We start from the raw sequence: 15698 nt of genomic DNA, 5'->3' as shown, positions 1-15698 counted from the left end.
GCGGGTGAGCTCGGTTCTCGCGAGCGGAAGCCGCGGACGCCATCTTGAGGAAGGGCACTGGGGGTTGGGGCGGGGCTTAGCGAGGCGAGCAGCTGCGCGCCAGAGTCCAGGCGAGGAAGCTGCTGTCCACCTCTGGGGTCAGTTATACAGTGTCTCTGAACACGCTTACCGGGCTTCGTGTTGAAAATGAAAGTTTCAGATACAAGAATGCCTGGCCACGTGACCCCCAAGCCCTTTTAACCCCTGGCATTCAGAGATAGACTGCCTCTGGCTATGGAGGGTGCATTCATTTAGCTCAGGTATCCCCAAATTAAAAGAAATTAAAAGACGCCTGCTTCTTGGGAGAAAAGCGATGACAAACCTAGACAGCATCTTAAAAAGCAGAGACATCACCTTGCCAACAAAGGTCCGCATAGTAAAAGCTCTGGTTTTCCCAGTAGTGATGTATGGAAGTGAGAGCTGGACCATAAAGAAGGCTGATCGCCGAAGAATGGATGCTTTTGAATTCTGGTGCTGGAGGAGACTCTTGAGAGTCCCATGGACTGCAAGAAGATCCAACCTCTCCATTCTGAAGGAAATCAGCCCTGAGTGCTCACTGGAAGGACAGATCCTGAAGCTGAGGCTCCAAGACTTTGGCCACCTCATGAGAAGAGAAGACTCCCTGGAAAAGACACTGATGCTGGGAAAGATGGAGGGCGCAAGGAGAAGGGGACAACTGAGGACGAGATGGTGGGACAGTGTTCTCGAAGCTACCAGCATGAGTCTGACCAAACTGTGGGAGGCAGTGGAAGACAGGAGGGACCACCGGTATGAAATTTACGGCATGTAATGCCTTGAAAGAAAACATCATGAAAATGATATACAGGTGGTACATGACCCCAGTCAAGCTTGCTAAGATATACCATTTGTCTGATAACAAATGTTGAAAGTGCAAGGAGGCTGAAGGAACATTCTTTCACCTTTGGTGGACTTGCGCAAGAGTGAAGGCCTTCTGGGAAATGATCTACAACGAGTTAAAAAAGGTGTTTAAGTACACCTTCCCTAAAAAACCGGAGGCCTTCCTCTTGGGTATTGTCGGCCAAAAGGTGTTAAAGAAGGATAGAACGTTTTTTATGTATGCTACCACAGCAGCAAGAATTCTGATCGCCAAATATTGGAAGACTCAAGATTTGCCCACACTGGAAGAGTGGCAAACGCAACTGATTGACTACATGGAGTTGGCCGAAATGACTGCCAGAATCCGAGACATGGGAGAAGAAGCAATGGAGGAGGACTGGAAAAAATTTAAGAACTATTTGCAAAAATTTTACAAGTTATATGAACTATAAAATGACATATAATTTGAAATGCTAGCCCCAGTAATGAGAGTTTAACATTTATGAAATTGGATAATATTATTGAAAGAATCAAAGTTTAAATGCTAAAAATGATAATATGTTTTGTTTTCAGAGTAAATGGACAATAAGGGATTTAAACTTAAACTGCAATTGAAAGTACAAAAGAAACACATGAAACAAGGTTATAATTTGTTGATAAATTTATTGTTAAGAATGCATTGTGCGGGAGATGTGGGGAAGTTTGATAGAAAGTTGAAATAAGCTGTTGAAAGGTTATGATTCTTTTTATCTTCTTTTTGTCTTTTTTCTTTTTTTTCTTCTTTCTTCTGTCTATGTCTGAAAAAATGCAATAAAAATTACTTAAAAAAAAAAAAAGAAGACAGGAGGGCCTGGCGTGCTCTGGTCCAGGGGGCCATGAAGAGTCGGACACGACTAAACAACAACAACATCCCCACACTCAGCCCTCTAGATCAGGGGTCAGCAAACTTTTTCAGCAGGGGGCCGATCCACTGTCCCTCAGACCATGTCGGGGGGAGGACTATATTTTTGGGGGGGAATGAATTCCTATGCCCCACAAATAACCCAGAGATGCATTTTAAATAAAAGGACACATTCTACTCATGTAAAAACACGCTGATTCCCGGACCGTCTGTGGGCCAGATTTGGAAGGCGATTGGGCCGGATCCGGCCCCCGGGCCTTAGTTTGCCTACCCATGCCCTGGGGGTCCCTTGCAATTCAACATGTCTATGATCCTATCACCAAATTGGTCCAGGAGGGCTCATCTTACACGCTTAAGTATCCCAGCAATTAGGGACGCGGGTGGCGCTGTGGGTTAAACCACAGAGCCTAGGACTTGCTGATCAGAATGTCAGCGGTTCGAATCCCCGAGACGGGGTGAGCTCCCGTTGCTCGGTTCCTGCTCCTGGCAACCTACCAGTTTGAAAGCACCTCAAAGTGCAAATAGATCAATAGGTACCACTCTGGCGGGAGGGTAAACGGCGTTTCCGTGCGCTGCTCTGGTTCGCCAGGAGCGGCTTAGTCATGCTGGCCACATGACCCGGAAGCTGTACGCCCCCTCCCTCGGCCAGTAAAGCGAGATGAGCGCCGCAACCCCAGAGTCGGCCACGACTGGACCTAATGGTCAGGGGTCCCTTTACCTTTACCTATCCCAGCAATTGCAAATTTGCCCCTCGCTGAACTACAGTTCCCAGCACCCTTAGCAAACTAAAGATCCCAGGCTTATTTGCAGGAAGCTTTCAATGTATGATTCTACGTGGTGTGAATAGGGTTCGTAAAATCGCAGATCCGTCAAATCCTGCACTGATGCAGAGCTCAAGGTGGGAAGAGGCGAGAGAGAGCCGACGCCTGCCTGGATTTGCCAGAAAATGTAAACTTTGGGCAAGGAAGGGAGGCGTTTGGACCTGCTTCTGGAATTTGTGCCCAGCGGCCGTTGGGTGTCAAACCAGTTTTGCCCTCACACGCAGGGGTTGGCGTGGGTGGGGTGTGAGCGCCTGTACCAAAGGGTTTATTGTATGAACCAAAAGCCGTAACAATTTCATTGCAATTTGCCAAACCGCAAAACGTACCGTTGCTCACAGCGAGGGCACAAAGCAAGGCATCGATGATTTAAAGGAATGCCGCCGGAATCCATAAGTACCATCAGCTACCAGTTCATACCCAGCTTCACTTCTGTTAGGCCTCCAAATCTCCAGCCCCCCCCCAATCGTAGAGTTGCAAGGGACCTGAGGGTCATCTAGTCCAACCCCCTTGCAGTTCACTGATTTTTTTGCAACATTAGGGTTGCCATACGTCCAGGAAATCCTGGACACGTCTTCTTTTTCGGGGCTGACATGCCCATCTGGGGGGACGTTGACATTTGATAGCAAATGTCCATTTGGGTGTTTTTTGGGGGGGAGTCAGGTTTAGGCGACAACTTTTTCTGTCCCGATATTTACCTCTTGAAATATAGCAACCCTACCTCTCTGTTTCCTGTCTTCCTTGCAGCCAGAGCATCTATTTTATATATATATATATATATATATATATATATATATATATATATATATATGCTTTCGTAGATTTTCACGGGTACAGGAATATATATAAATCTACATCCTTGTTTCGCTCCATTTAACGTTTTAAAGGCTTCAGCCAAGTCTCCCTTTACACCAACTCTGACCCTCATCTCTGTATTGCTATGGAATCCTTGAATCAATTCCTCCCGCAAATCCTGATTGTTTTTCTTGTGAATGATTCAGTTAGTTTGCAAGTAGTCTAGTAAGGTAAAGGTAAAGGGACCCCTGACCATTAGGTCCAGTCGTGGCCGACTCTGGGGTTGCGGTGCTCATCTCGCTTTATTGGCCGAGGGAGCCGGCGTACAGCTTCCGGGTCATGTGGCCAGCAGGACTAAGCCACTTCTGGTGAACCAGAGCAGCTCACGGAAATGCCGTTTACCGCCGGAGCGGTACCTATTTATCTACTTGCACTTTGATGTGCTTTCGAACTGCTAGGTTGGCAGGAGCAGGGACCGAGCAACGGGAGCTCACCCCGTCGCGGGGATTCGAACCGCCGACCTTCTGATCGGCAAGTCCCAGGCTCTGTGGTTTAGCCCACAGTGCCACCCGCGTCCCTCTCAAGTAGTCTAAAAGTGGATCATTTATTTAGCAGGTGCAAAACATAAAACATGGGTAGGCAATCTAAGACCCCGGGGGCCGGATCCGGCCCAATCGCCTTCTGAATCCGGCCCGTGGATGGTCCGGGAATCAGCGTGTTTTTCCATGAGTAGAATGTGTCCTTTTCTTTAAAACGCATCTCTGGGTGATTTGTGGGGCATAGGAATTTGTTCATTATTTCCCCCCAAAATATAGTCCAGCCCCCCACAAGGTCTGTGGGACAGTGGACCAGCCCCCTGCTGAAAAAGTCTGCTGACCCCTGACATAAAGCAAGGTGGAAATAGCTCATTCAGTGGAGCACAATACTCTTAATCTCTGGGTTGTGTGTTCGAGCCCCATCTTGGGCGAAACATTTCTGCGTTGCAGGGAGTTGGTTTAGACGGCCCTGTGCTCCCTTTCCAACTTTACAAATTCTTTCAAGAAATATCTAGCAAGACAATTGGAGATAGTTAAGAGGATGGTACATTGCCCCTTCTTAAAAAATCTGGGGAAAGGATGCTCAGTTTCCAGCTCTGTGTGTTTTGTTGCTGCATGACTCATTTTTTTTTCTTCCAGGTACTTTCCCAGTTTAGAAGCATAACAAAAGCCCTTTGTGCTTGGTCAGGTGTCCCAGCATCCTGTCTCCAGCAGAGAGAAGCTCTCTGTCAGCTCCCAGCCTGGTGTCTGGAATTCAGAGTTAACCCTTTTCTTTAAAAAAAGTTGTGGATTTGTTTACAAACCAACAGAATAAAGGTTCTATATGGCCTTGGTTCAAAATTGGGAAAGGAGTACGACAAGGCTGTATATTGTCTCCCTGCTTATTTAACTTATATGCAGAATTCATCATGCGAAAGGCTTACAGCAACAATCCAAATTATTTAGATCGAAAGTCTTTCAGGATTTGGAGATGGTAAGATGGAGGTTTTGGTGTTCCCCAAATCACGGTGGGCTCTCCTTCCTTGCAGGTTTCTAAGCAGAAGTCGGATGGTCAGTGTAGAGACAATACTGAGCTTTTCCTTTGGGAATTAGAGGGACAGAACTACCTAAATTGTATAGGAATTTATTTATGTTTGCGACAACAGCAGCAAGAATGGAAAAGAGCAGAAATCCCAGCAAAGGAAGAACGGATGCAAAAACTTGTGGCATATGCAGAAACGGCAAAAATCACTGGAAGAATAAGAAATCAAGACAACAAACTTTTTAAATAAAAGAATGGAGACGGCTTATTGAATATTTACAGATAAATTGCAAACAGATAAACACATTGGCAGGATTATTGTAATAACCTGCAGTTTTATAAGAGTATATATTTATAGTAGATAATCAAATGAATTTGGATATGCAGAAGATATTAGAAAATAAATTTAAGGAACCTCAGAAAGGGGGAAGGGAGTCGGATTTTGAAATGTTGACTTGATTGTAAAACAAATGAAAATGTATAAATTTGAAAAGCATAAATAAAAAACTAAAAAAAGAGGGAGACAATACTGAGCTTAATGGACCAATGATCTGGCTCATTATAAGGCAGATTCCACTGTTTTCTCCCTGCCCTCCCTATTGTGATGAAGTGTTCTGTAGAACCTGGAAGCTTCCTAGTGACTCAGTAATATTTTGGTTGGCCCTAAGGTACTTTCCCAATTTTGATCCAACCAGTTGTTCCATATCCAGTTCTAACTGTAGCTTCTTGTCCCGCATAGAGATTTCTCAGGAGACAGATGAGGTGATCAGGCACTCCCATTTCTTTAAGAACTTGCCATAGTTTGCTGTGGTCGACACAGTCAAAGGCTTTTGCATAGTCAATGAAGCAGAAGTAGATGTTTTTCTGCAACTCTCTAGCTTTCTCCACAATCCAGCGCATGTTTGCAATTTGGTCTCTGGTTCCTCTGCTTCTTCTAAATCCAGCTTGCACTTATGGGATTTCTCGGTCCACATACTGCTTAAGCCTGCCTTGTAGAATTTTAAGCATAACCTTCCTAGCGTGTGAAATGAGCACAATTGTGCAGTAGTTGGAGCATTCTTTGGCACTGCCCTTTTTTGGGATTGGGATGTAGACCGATTTTCCCCAATCCTCCGGCCACTGCTGAGTTTTCCAAACTTGCTGGCATATTGAGTGAAGCACCTTAACAGCATCATCTTTTACTATTTTAGATAGTTCAGCTGGAATATCATCACTTCCACTGACCTTGTTATTAGCAGTGCTTTCTAAATATCTTTGCAGAAGCTTACGAAAAGCTTGGCCTATCACTCAACATCCAAAAAAACCAAAGTGCTGCACCAACAAGCACAAAATAACCCTCTGCAGCGCCACAAATCCAACTCAATGGTGCAATGTTGGAAAATATCAATCACTTCTCCTACCTGGGCAGTTATCTTTCCACAAGGGCCGACATTGATGCCGAAATCCAGCATCGCCTGAGCTCTGGAAGTGCGGCTTTTTCCCAACTGAAGTGCAGAGTGTTTGAGAACAGGGACCTTCGCAAGGAAACCAAAATGCTCGTTTACAAAGCTATTGTACTACCAACCTTACTGTATGCTTGTGAAACATGGACCCAGTTATAAACGCCATCTCCAACTCCTTGAAAGATTCCATCAATGGTGTCTCCAAAAAAATTTCACATCACTTGGGAAGACAGGCGAACTAATACCAGTGTACTGGAAGAAGCAAAGATCACCAGTGTTGAAGCAACGATTCTTCAACATCAACTTCGCTGAACTGGTCATGTTGTGCGGATGCCTGATGATCGTCTTTCAAAGCAACTACTCTATTCTGAATTTAAAAATGGAAAGCGTAATGCTGGTGGTCAACAAAAGAGGTTTAAAGACTGTCTCAAGGCAAATCTTAAAAAATGTAGTATGAACACTGAAAACTGGGAAACACTGGCCTGCGAGCGCTCCAGTTGGAGAACAGCCTTTACCAAAGGTGTCGTGGGCTTTGAAGACACTCGAACTCAGGACGCAAGGGAGAAACGTGCTAAGAGGAAGGCACGCTTGGCAAATCCATACCGTGATCAACTCCCGCCCGGGAACCAATGTCCCCGCTGTGGAAGGACATGTGGATCCAGAATTGGCCTCCACCGTCACTTACGAGTCATTGTTAAAACTGTGTTTATGGAAGATAATCTTACTCGGCTACGAGGGATCGCCGAAGAAGAAGCTTTCTAAGGCCCATTTGACTTCACTCTCCAGGATGTCTGACTCAAGGTCAGCAACCACACTGCCTGGGGTCTTTCTGGTATACCGCATTTTTCGCTCTATAAGACGCACCAGACCACAAGACACACCTAGTTTTTGGAGGTGGAAAACAAGAAAAAAAATATTCTGAATCTCAGAAGCCAGAACAGCAAGAGGGATCGCTACGCAGTGAAAGCAGCGATCTCTCTTGCTGTTCTGGCTTCTAGGATAGCTGCGCAGCCTGCATTCGCTCCATAAGACGCACACACATTTCCCCTTACTTTTTAGGAGGGGAAAAATGAGTCTTATAGAGCAAAAAATACAGTAATTCTTCTGTGTATTCTTGCCACCTATTCTTGACGTCTTCTGCTTCTGTTAGGTCCTTACCACTTTCGTCCTTTATTATGTTAATCGTTGCAAGAAGAGTTGAACACGACTAAACGACAAAAACATCAAAAGGTAGGGCAGATTTGAGGGTAAACCATATACAGCACGGGTCTGCCCTTGTGGCTCGTTGGAAGTTGAAACTGCTCTACACATACTATTACGTTGTCGTCTTTATGAGGCTATAAGTTTGACTTTTATTACACCTGTTTTGCAAAATTCCAGGAAAGAATCGGAACTCCATAGTTTAAAACTACTGCTAGAGGATAAGAATCCCAAGACTACATTAAATGTAGCCAAATTCTATGTGTCTGCAATCAATCGCAGGAAGCAAGTGGTATCCCATAATGACCAAACCCCCAAATGTTAACTACAGGGAGCACGCTAATAATTAATTTTAATTTTTATATTTAAATCCTTGTTATACTCATACTGTCCTTTGTATTTCTGATATTTTTATGATCTGTGATATTGTGTGTGTTGACGCTGGTCTGTGACCGTATTAATAAATTCATTCATTCAACATCAAAAGGTATTGCAGGACAGTTTGCAGATTTCTCTCTCTCCTGACAAACCAAACACAGCTTCCCTGTCCTTTTCCCCTCCTTGACCACAAGGTGCCACCAGACTCCAGACCATAAGGACGAAAAGTAGTTTTGTTCTGAAATACAAGTGGAAGCTGGAACTGTTTGCGGAATTGGTGGGAGGGGGACGGGAATGGGGGGAGGCAACGGCAGCAGCTTCCAAACTGGACTTGATAGATAGATAGATAGATAGATAGATAGATAGATAGATAGATAATACTTTATTCGGCTATAAGCCCACCAGGCAAAACCAATCAGTAAATAAAATAGCATTTTACATTCTAAAATATCAACTAAAATATTTCAACGCATACTCTCCTTCACATTACATACAATCTCTAGATGTACCATATTGTGGCCTTGAATATAAAGATGGTGGATAGAGTTTACTAGATTTTAATAGTCATGCAGCATTCCATAAAGTCTTTTATATGAAAGAACAGAATTCAGGAATCTTGCAACCTGTAATGTTCTATAAGAGTCAATGTCCTGGAGTAGATAGGCTAGATGTAATTCAGGTGGTTTAGCAACAGTTTCCAAAATGATTGAACTCGGAATCCTTGATCGGGGAACAATATATAAAGGACAATTAAACAAGATATGATGAAGGGATTCTATTGATTTGTTGTCACATGCGCATAAAACAGAGGTTTTACCGTTAGAAAATCTATTGTTCACCACATTTGAGGGGAACACATTAAATCTGGCTCTAACAAAAGCGAATCTATGCGACTCAACCGATAAGGTAGACAGATATCGAGGTATCTGGGACATAAATGTAATGCCCTGGTTTATCGGACTTGTTCTGCTGGACTTGTTCTGCTGCTCACAGGTTCCGCACCCGTGGCCTCGCCCGCCTTGCAAGGTTGTTGTGACGATCAGATGGGGAGAGGGGGGAAACCATGCATGCCAACTTCAGCTGGAAAAGCAGGATGGAAACGGAAGAACTACTAAATAAACTGCAGCCAGTCCTGTTTTCCTCTGCAAAAAAATCCCCTCCACAAACCGTTCTCTTTTATCTAAACCAGGGGTCCCCAAACTATGGCCCGCGGGCTGGGTAAGACTTGAGGGACTCGGTTATCCGGGCCACGGTGACCCCTGCCGCCTCCTGCTCTTACCGGCGCTGCGCTGCGCAGCTGCCCACTTCTGGGTCAGAGGAGCACCAGAAATAGCTTGTGCACATGCACAAGCGTTATTTGTGCATGTGCAAGCGTTATTTGCACATGCGCAAGCGTTACTTGTGCATGTGTTGGTACTGACCTTGAAAGCCCTAAACGGCCTCAGTCCAGTATACCTGTAGGAGCATCTCCACTCCCATCGTTCTGCCCGGACACTGAGGTCCAGCTCCGAGGGCCTTCTGGTAGTTCCCTCGCTGCGAGAAGCCAAGCTACAGGGAACCAGGCAGAGGGCCTTCTCAGTGGTGGCACCCGCCCTGTGGAACGCCCTCCCACCAGATGTCAAAGAGAACAACTACCAGACTTTTAGAAGACATCTGAAGGCAGCCCTGTTTAGGGAAGATTTAAATGTTAAATTGGTTATTGTATTTTAGTGTTTTGTTGGAAGCCGCCCAGAGTGGCTGGGGAAGCCGAGCCAGATGGGCGGGGTATAAATAATAAATTATTATTATTGTTGTTGTTGTTATTATTATTATTATTATTATTATTATTATTATTATTATTATTATTACTATTAGCAAGCATTATTTGTGTATGCGCAAATGTTATTTCCGATGCACATCCGGGTTGTAGGAGGCCCATGCACATGCGCACAAGCTATTTCCGGTGCTCCTCCGACCCGGAAGTGCGCCGGAAATAGTGTGCGCGCATGCGTATGGGCACGCGCCCTCCGGCCCGCCGTGTGATCAGCACTGGAGACACTGGCCTGTGGCGCGATAAGTTTGCTGACCCCTGATCTAAACCTTCCTTCCTAGTGAAGGCAGACTTCAACCCTCGCCCTCTGTTCCAAGGTGCACCCATCTGAAATTTCGCCTCTCGCTGCTCGGAAGGCAGGTACGGGCACCTGCGGACGCCTTGAACCTCCGCTGCTCAAAGGTCTCCGTTGTGCGACAGCCATCGCCCCCTCGCCTCCTCCTTTGTTCCTTTCTTTCTGCGCAAATGCTGCCTCAGTCAAGTGTTGAGAAACGCGGTTATCAAGACGGGCACCGTTCCCCAGAGATGAAAGCGCTGGGTGTGCAGAAAGGGGATCGGACCCCTATGCTGCCTTCTCTTTTTTCAAATTTTTCAAATTAATTTTCCATTTTTAACACAACACAAAACAACAAATAACAAACATATAAAAAAGAAAAACAAACAAACATACATTCAAAATTTCTTACAGTTAAAAATTCATTCCATTTTAGGTGACTTCCTCAAATCCTTCCTAACTGACTTTCATTACATTTCATTTTGGCAATTTTCCAATATCCACGTCTAATAAAATTAACTTGTTCAGATTACTAACTTCCTTTCTTTTCACAATATTCTCAATCGATCATCTTATACATTCAACATAATTTAGTGTTGAATGTATAATGTCCAGAGGGCAGGATCACACTTCAAAACGACCTTGACAGATTAGAGAACTGGGCCAAAACAAACAAGATGAATTTTAACAGGGAGAAATGTAAAGTATTGCACCTGGGCAAAAAAAAAATGAGAGGCACAAATACAAGCTGGGTGACACCTGGCTTGAGAGCAGTACATGTGAAAAGGATCTAGGAGTCTTGGTTGACCACAAACTTGACATGAGCCAACAGTGTGACGCGGCAGCTAAAAAAGCCAATGCAGTTCTGGGCTGCATCAATAGGAGTACAACATCTAGATCAAGGGAAGTAATAGTGCCACTGTATTCTGCTCTGGTCAGACCTCACCTGGAGTACTGTGTCCAGTTCTGGGCACCACAGTTCAAGAAGGACACTGACCAACTGGAACGTGTCCAGAGGAGGGCAACCAAAATGGTCAAAGGCCTGGAAACGATGCCTTATGAGGAACGGCTAAGGGAGCTGGGCATGTTTAGCCTGGAGAAGAGGAGGTTAAGGGGTGATATGATAGCCATGTTCAAATATATAAAAGGATGTCACATAGAGGAGGGAGAAAGGTTGTTTTCCGCTGCTCCAGAGAAGCGGACACGGAGCAATGGATCCACACTACAAGAAAGAAGATTCCACCTAAACATTAGGAAGAACTTCCTGACAGTAAGAGCTGTTTGACAGTGGAATTTGCTGCCAAGGAGTGTGGTGGAGTCTCCTACTTTGGAGGTCTTTAAGCAGAGGCTTGACAACCATATGTCAGGAGTGCTCTGATGGTGTTTCCTGCTTGGCAGGGGGTTGGACTCGATGGCCCTTGTGGTCTCTTCCAACTCTAGGATTCTATGATTCTAATCCTAAACTAAATTTAGTACTTGCAAGTATTTCCTCTTATGTGATATTATTGTATTTTACTAAATGTTCCTTAAATTTCATCCACTCTTCTTGATGTTCCTCCTCTCTCTGGTAAGGTCGGCCAGCTCTAAAAAGTCCAACTATGGTGCCTTCTCCAGCATCTTTGATCTGAAAGGAGGTGGGAGTGTTTTCATGCGGGTTGGTCTGGATGACCCTCGGGTCTATGCTTTATTTCACAAAATTCTATGCTTTATTTCACAAACTCTTATGCACTGCTTGATTGTAAAGTGGACACACACACCCCTCGAAGCAGCTTACGAAAAGAATAAGACAGTGATGTTCTCGGGACGATTGCATCGGTCTCCCATCTTTTTCTCCAAGTAGCTCAACGTTACACAGCTCTCTTCCGCTCCTGAATTCACCCCCCACAACAACCCAGCGAGGTAGGCTAGGCTGAGAGAGGCAGCAACCGGCCCCCAAGGTCACCCAGGGAGCTTCGTGGCAAGAGTGGGAATTTGAACCCAGGTCTCTCCCTGGTCCTAAAGGTAAAGGGACCCCTGACCATTAAGTCCAGTCGTGGCCGACTCTGGGGTTGCGGCGCTCATCTCGCTTTACTGGCCGAGGGAGCCGGCGTACAGCTTCCGGGTCCTGTGGCCAGCATGACTAAGCCGCTTCTGGCGAACCAGAGCAGTGCACGGAAACGCCGTTCACCTTCCCACTGGAGCGGTACCTATTTATCTACTTGCACTTTGACGTGCTTTCGAACTGCTAGGTTGGCAGGAGCTGGGACTGAGCAACGGGAGCTCACCCCGTCGCGGGGATTTGAACCGCCAACCTTCTGATCAGCAAGTCCTAGGCTCTGTGGTTTAACCCACAGCGCCACCCACGTCTCATACACTTTGTGTGTATAGTTCATAATATTTTGAGTTTATTGTAGTTACCATGCATATGCAGGTCATTGTTTTAGTATTCTTTTATAGTTTATGAAGCAATTCTGTATCCTTCTGCTGTGCTGAAGAAGAATTCCACCAAACAGTGGGTATATCCGGAATCACTGTTCACAACGTCTGTTTGCGAACCATTTTGGCAGCGTTGGACACCATAAACAAAGCTTTACAGCTTCTTTTCACCAGATAAGAATCTGATACATTGCTTCTTTCAGAGACCTATAAGACTTATGTTTATTTGGTTTTATATTTTCAAGAGAATCCATTAAGAGTGCATATTATGTGACTTTCAGAGATTCATATGTTTTCTGTTTAAATATATTTCATATTATATAAAGAGTGTATATTGATATCGTATCATTGAATTTGGTCACTGTGGTGCCTTGGATATTACTACAGAACCTTTTCCTTGAGAATGGGGAGGCGGCGGCCACTGACCCACAATTTCTCCTAACTCAGCAACTAGGTTCTCTGACGCATATAAAAGGGAAAACGCTGCCAAGGCAAAGTTGGTTTAGATACCCGTTTGCAGATAACATATCAGAAACAGAGGCACAATGTGCATGTAATCTGTAATTATGTAAGAATTCGTAAAGGGGAGATCACAGAGTTCACGCAGAGCAGAATCCCGTTGACCCAGAGACAAACAAACTCCAGGGGCATCTTAAAGACTGACATATTTTTGTGTGTGTCAGGAGAGTGTCATGGGCTTCGGCCGTATTAAATGTACTTGGCTATAAGATTGAGGGGGTTGGGTTTGCATGCATTAAAAACCCCTGATGGCAGTTGCAAGTAAGCTAGGCTAGCATGTGATTGATAACAACAACCACAACCACAACAACAATTTATTACTTATACCCCGTCCATCTGGCCGGGCCTCCCCAGCTACTCTGGGCAGCTCCCAACAGAATAGGAAAAACACGATAAAACATCAAACATTAAAAGCTCCCTAAACAGGGCTGCCTTCAGATGTCCTCTAAAAGTCAGGTAGTTGTTTATTTCCTTGACATCTGGTGGGAGGGAGTTCCACAGGGTGGGTGCCACCACTGAGAAGGCCCTCTGCCTGGTTCCCTGTAACCTCACTTTTCGCCAGGAGGCCCTCGGAGCTGGACCTCAGTGTCTGGGCTGAACAATGGGGGTGGAGACACTCCTTCAGGTCTACTGGGCCTTTGAAGCTGTTTAGGGTTTTCAAGGTCAGCACCAACACTTTGAATTGTGCTCGGAAATGTACTGGCAGCCAAATGTAGGTCTTTCAGGAACGGGTACAACTCTCATCCTCTCTAATTGTCAATCATGCTGGCTGTTAACAGCTGTAGCCTGTGAACATCTGGAGGAACATAGATGATGTTCTCTACCCAAGTCTCAACCCTGAATTCTGTGTCTCGTACCTTTCTGATAAAAAAAACCCAAAAACTATCCATTGGTCAGGACTCGAACCCACAGCCTCAGGTTACGATGCTGCTTCAGGTCTCCTGTGCCTTTGAGGCCATTTAGGGTTTTCAAGGTCAGCACCAACACTTTGAATTGTGCTCGGAAACATATTGGGAGCCAGTGCAGGTCTTTCAGGACCTGTGTTATATGGTCTCGGCGGCCACTCCCAGATTGATTGATTGATTGATAATACATTTCTATGTTGCTTTCCATTCAGATGAATCCTAAAGAATATATAACGGGGGCACAACCAAATGTCACAAGTACAGCATAAATTATATGTGATGTGATTAACAAATCATCGAAAGGAACATAAAGACATAAGAGTAGATTGCTGGACCAGACAAAGATCCCATCGAGACCAACATTCTCACAGTGGCCAAAAAAAGATGCCCATTATGGGAAACCTCCAAGCAGGATTCGAACACAAGAGCAACAACCACATCTCCCGTAGTTTCCCACAACTGGCATTCAGAAGCGTTGCTCCCCCTGACCACGGAGGAAAAGTATAGCCCCTGTGGCTGGTAGCCATCGATAGCCCCCTCCTCCTCCAGGAATTTGCCCACTCCTTTTTTAAAGCCATCCAGATTGGTGGCCATCACTGTCTCTTGTGGCGGGGAGTTCCACAGTTTAACTCTGCACCGCACAAATAAATCCTTTCTTTTCTCTGTCCTGAATTTCCTGACATTTGGCTCCCTCCATGTTCCAGGGTTATGGAAGGGAGAAAAACTTTTAGAAACTTTGATCGTGTCGCCTCTTCCTCGTCTAAAGCAATTACAACCTCCTTCTTGGCCATTTCCAGGGTGTGTCTGCTGTTGCATTTGACCTGGTCTGACTACGATGCTGCTTGTGAATGAACGAAACTTTCTTTGCGCCAGCCGTCGGCCATAGCAACAAAAGAACATTGCAACATACACAGAACAAAATAAAAAGTTGATTATATAAAACACAGTTTAGGGTCTTGAACCAGCAGTCAAATAGCGGACCTTATACAAGATTCTGCTTGTGTGTGAAGTGTGTGGCATTAAGGGGGGGGAGAGTAAAGGACCCCTGGATAGTAGTTGTTGTTTAGTTGTTTAGTCATGTCTGACTCTTTGTGGCCCCCTGGACCAGAGCACGCCAGGCCCTCCTGTCTTCCAGAAAGAGAGGAGGAATTAAAAAACCTTTTAATGAGGGTGAAAGAGGAGAGCGCAAAATATGGTCTGAAGCTCAACATCAAAAAAACGAAGATCATGGCCACTGGGCCCATCACCTCCTGGCAAATAGAAGGGGAAGAAATGGAGGCAGGGAGAGATTTTACTTTCTTGGGCTCCATGATGGTGACAGCAGCCACGAAATTAAAAGACGCCTGCTTCTTGGGAGAAAAGCAATGACAAACCTAGACAGCATCTTAAAAAGCAGAGACATCACCTTGCCGACAAAGGTCCGTATAGTTTTCCCAGTAGCGATGTATGGAAGTGAGAGCTGGACCACAAAGAAGGCTGATCGCTGAAGAATGGATGCTTTTGAATTCTGGTGCTGGAGGAGACTCTGGAGAATCCCATGGACTGCAAGAAGATCAAACCTCTCCATTCTGAAGGAAATCAGCCCTGAGTGCTCACTGGAAGGACAGATCCTGAAGCTGAGGCTCCAAGACTTTGGCCTCCTCATGAGAAGAGAAGACTCCCTGGAAAAGACCCTGATGTTGGGGAAGATGGAGGGCACAAGGAGAAGGGGACGACAGAGGACGAGATGGTGGGACAGTGTTCTCGAAGCGACCAGCATGAGTTTGACCAAACTGCGGGAGGCAGTGGAAGACAAGAGGGCCTGGCGT

The sequence above is a fragment of the Podarcis liolepis genome, assembly GCF_965112155.1.
Source record: "Podarcis liolepis genome assembly, chromosome: 13".
NCBI lineage: Eukaryota > Metazoa > Chordata > Lepidosauria > Squamata > Lacertidae > Podarcis > Podarcis liolepis.
Note: the sequence above shows the minus strand (reverse complement) of the source record.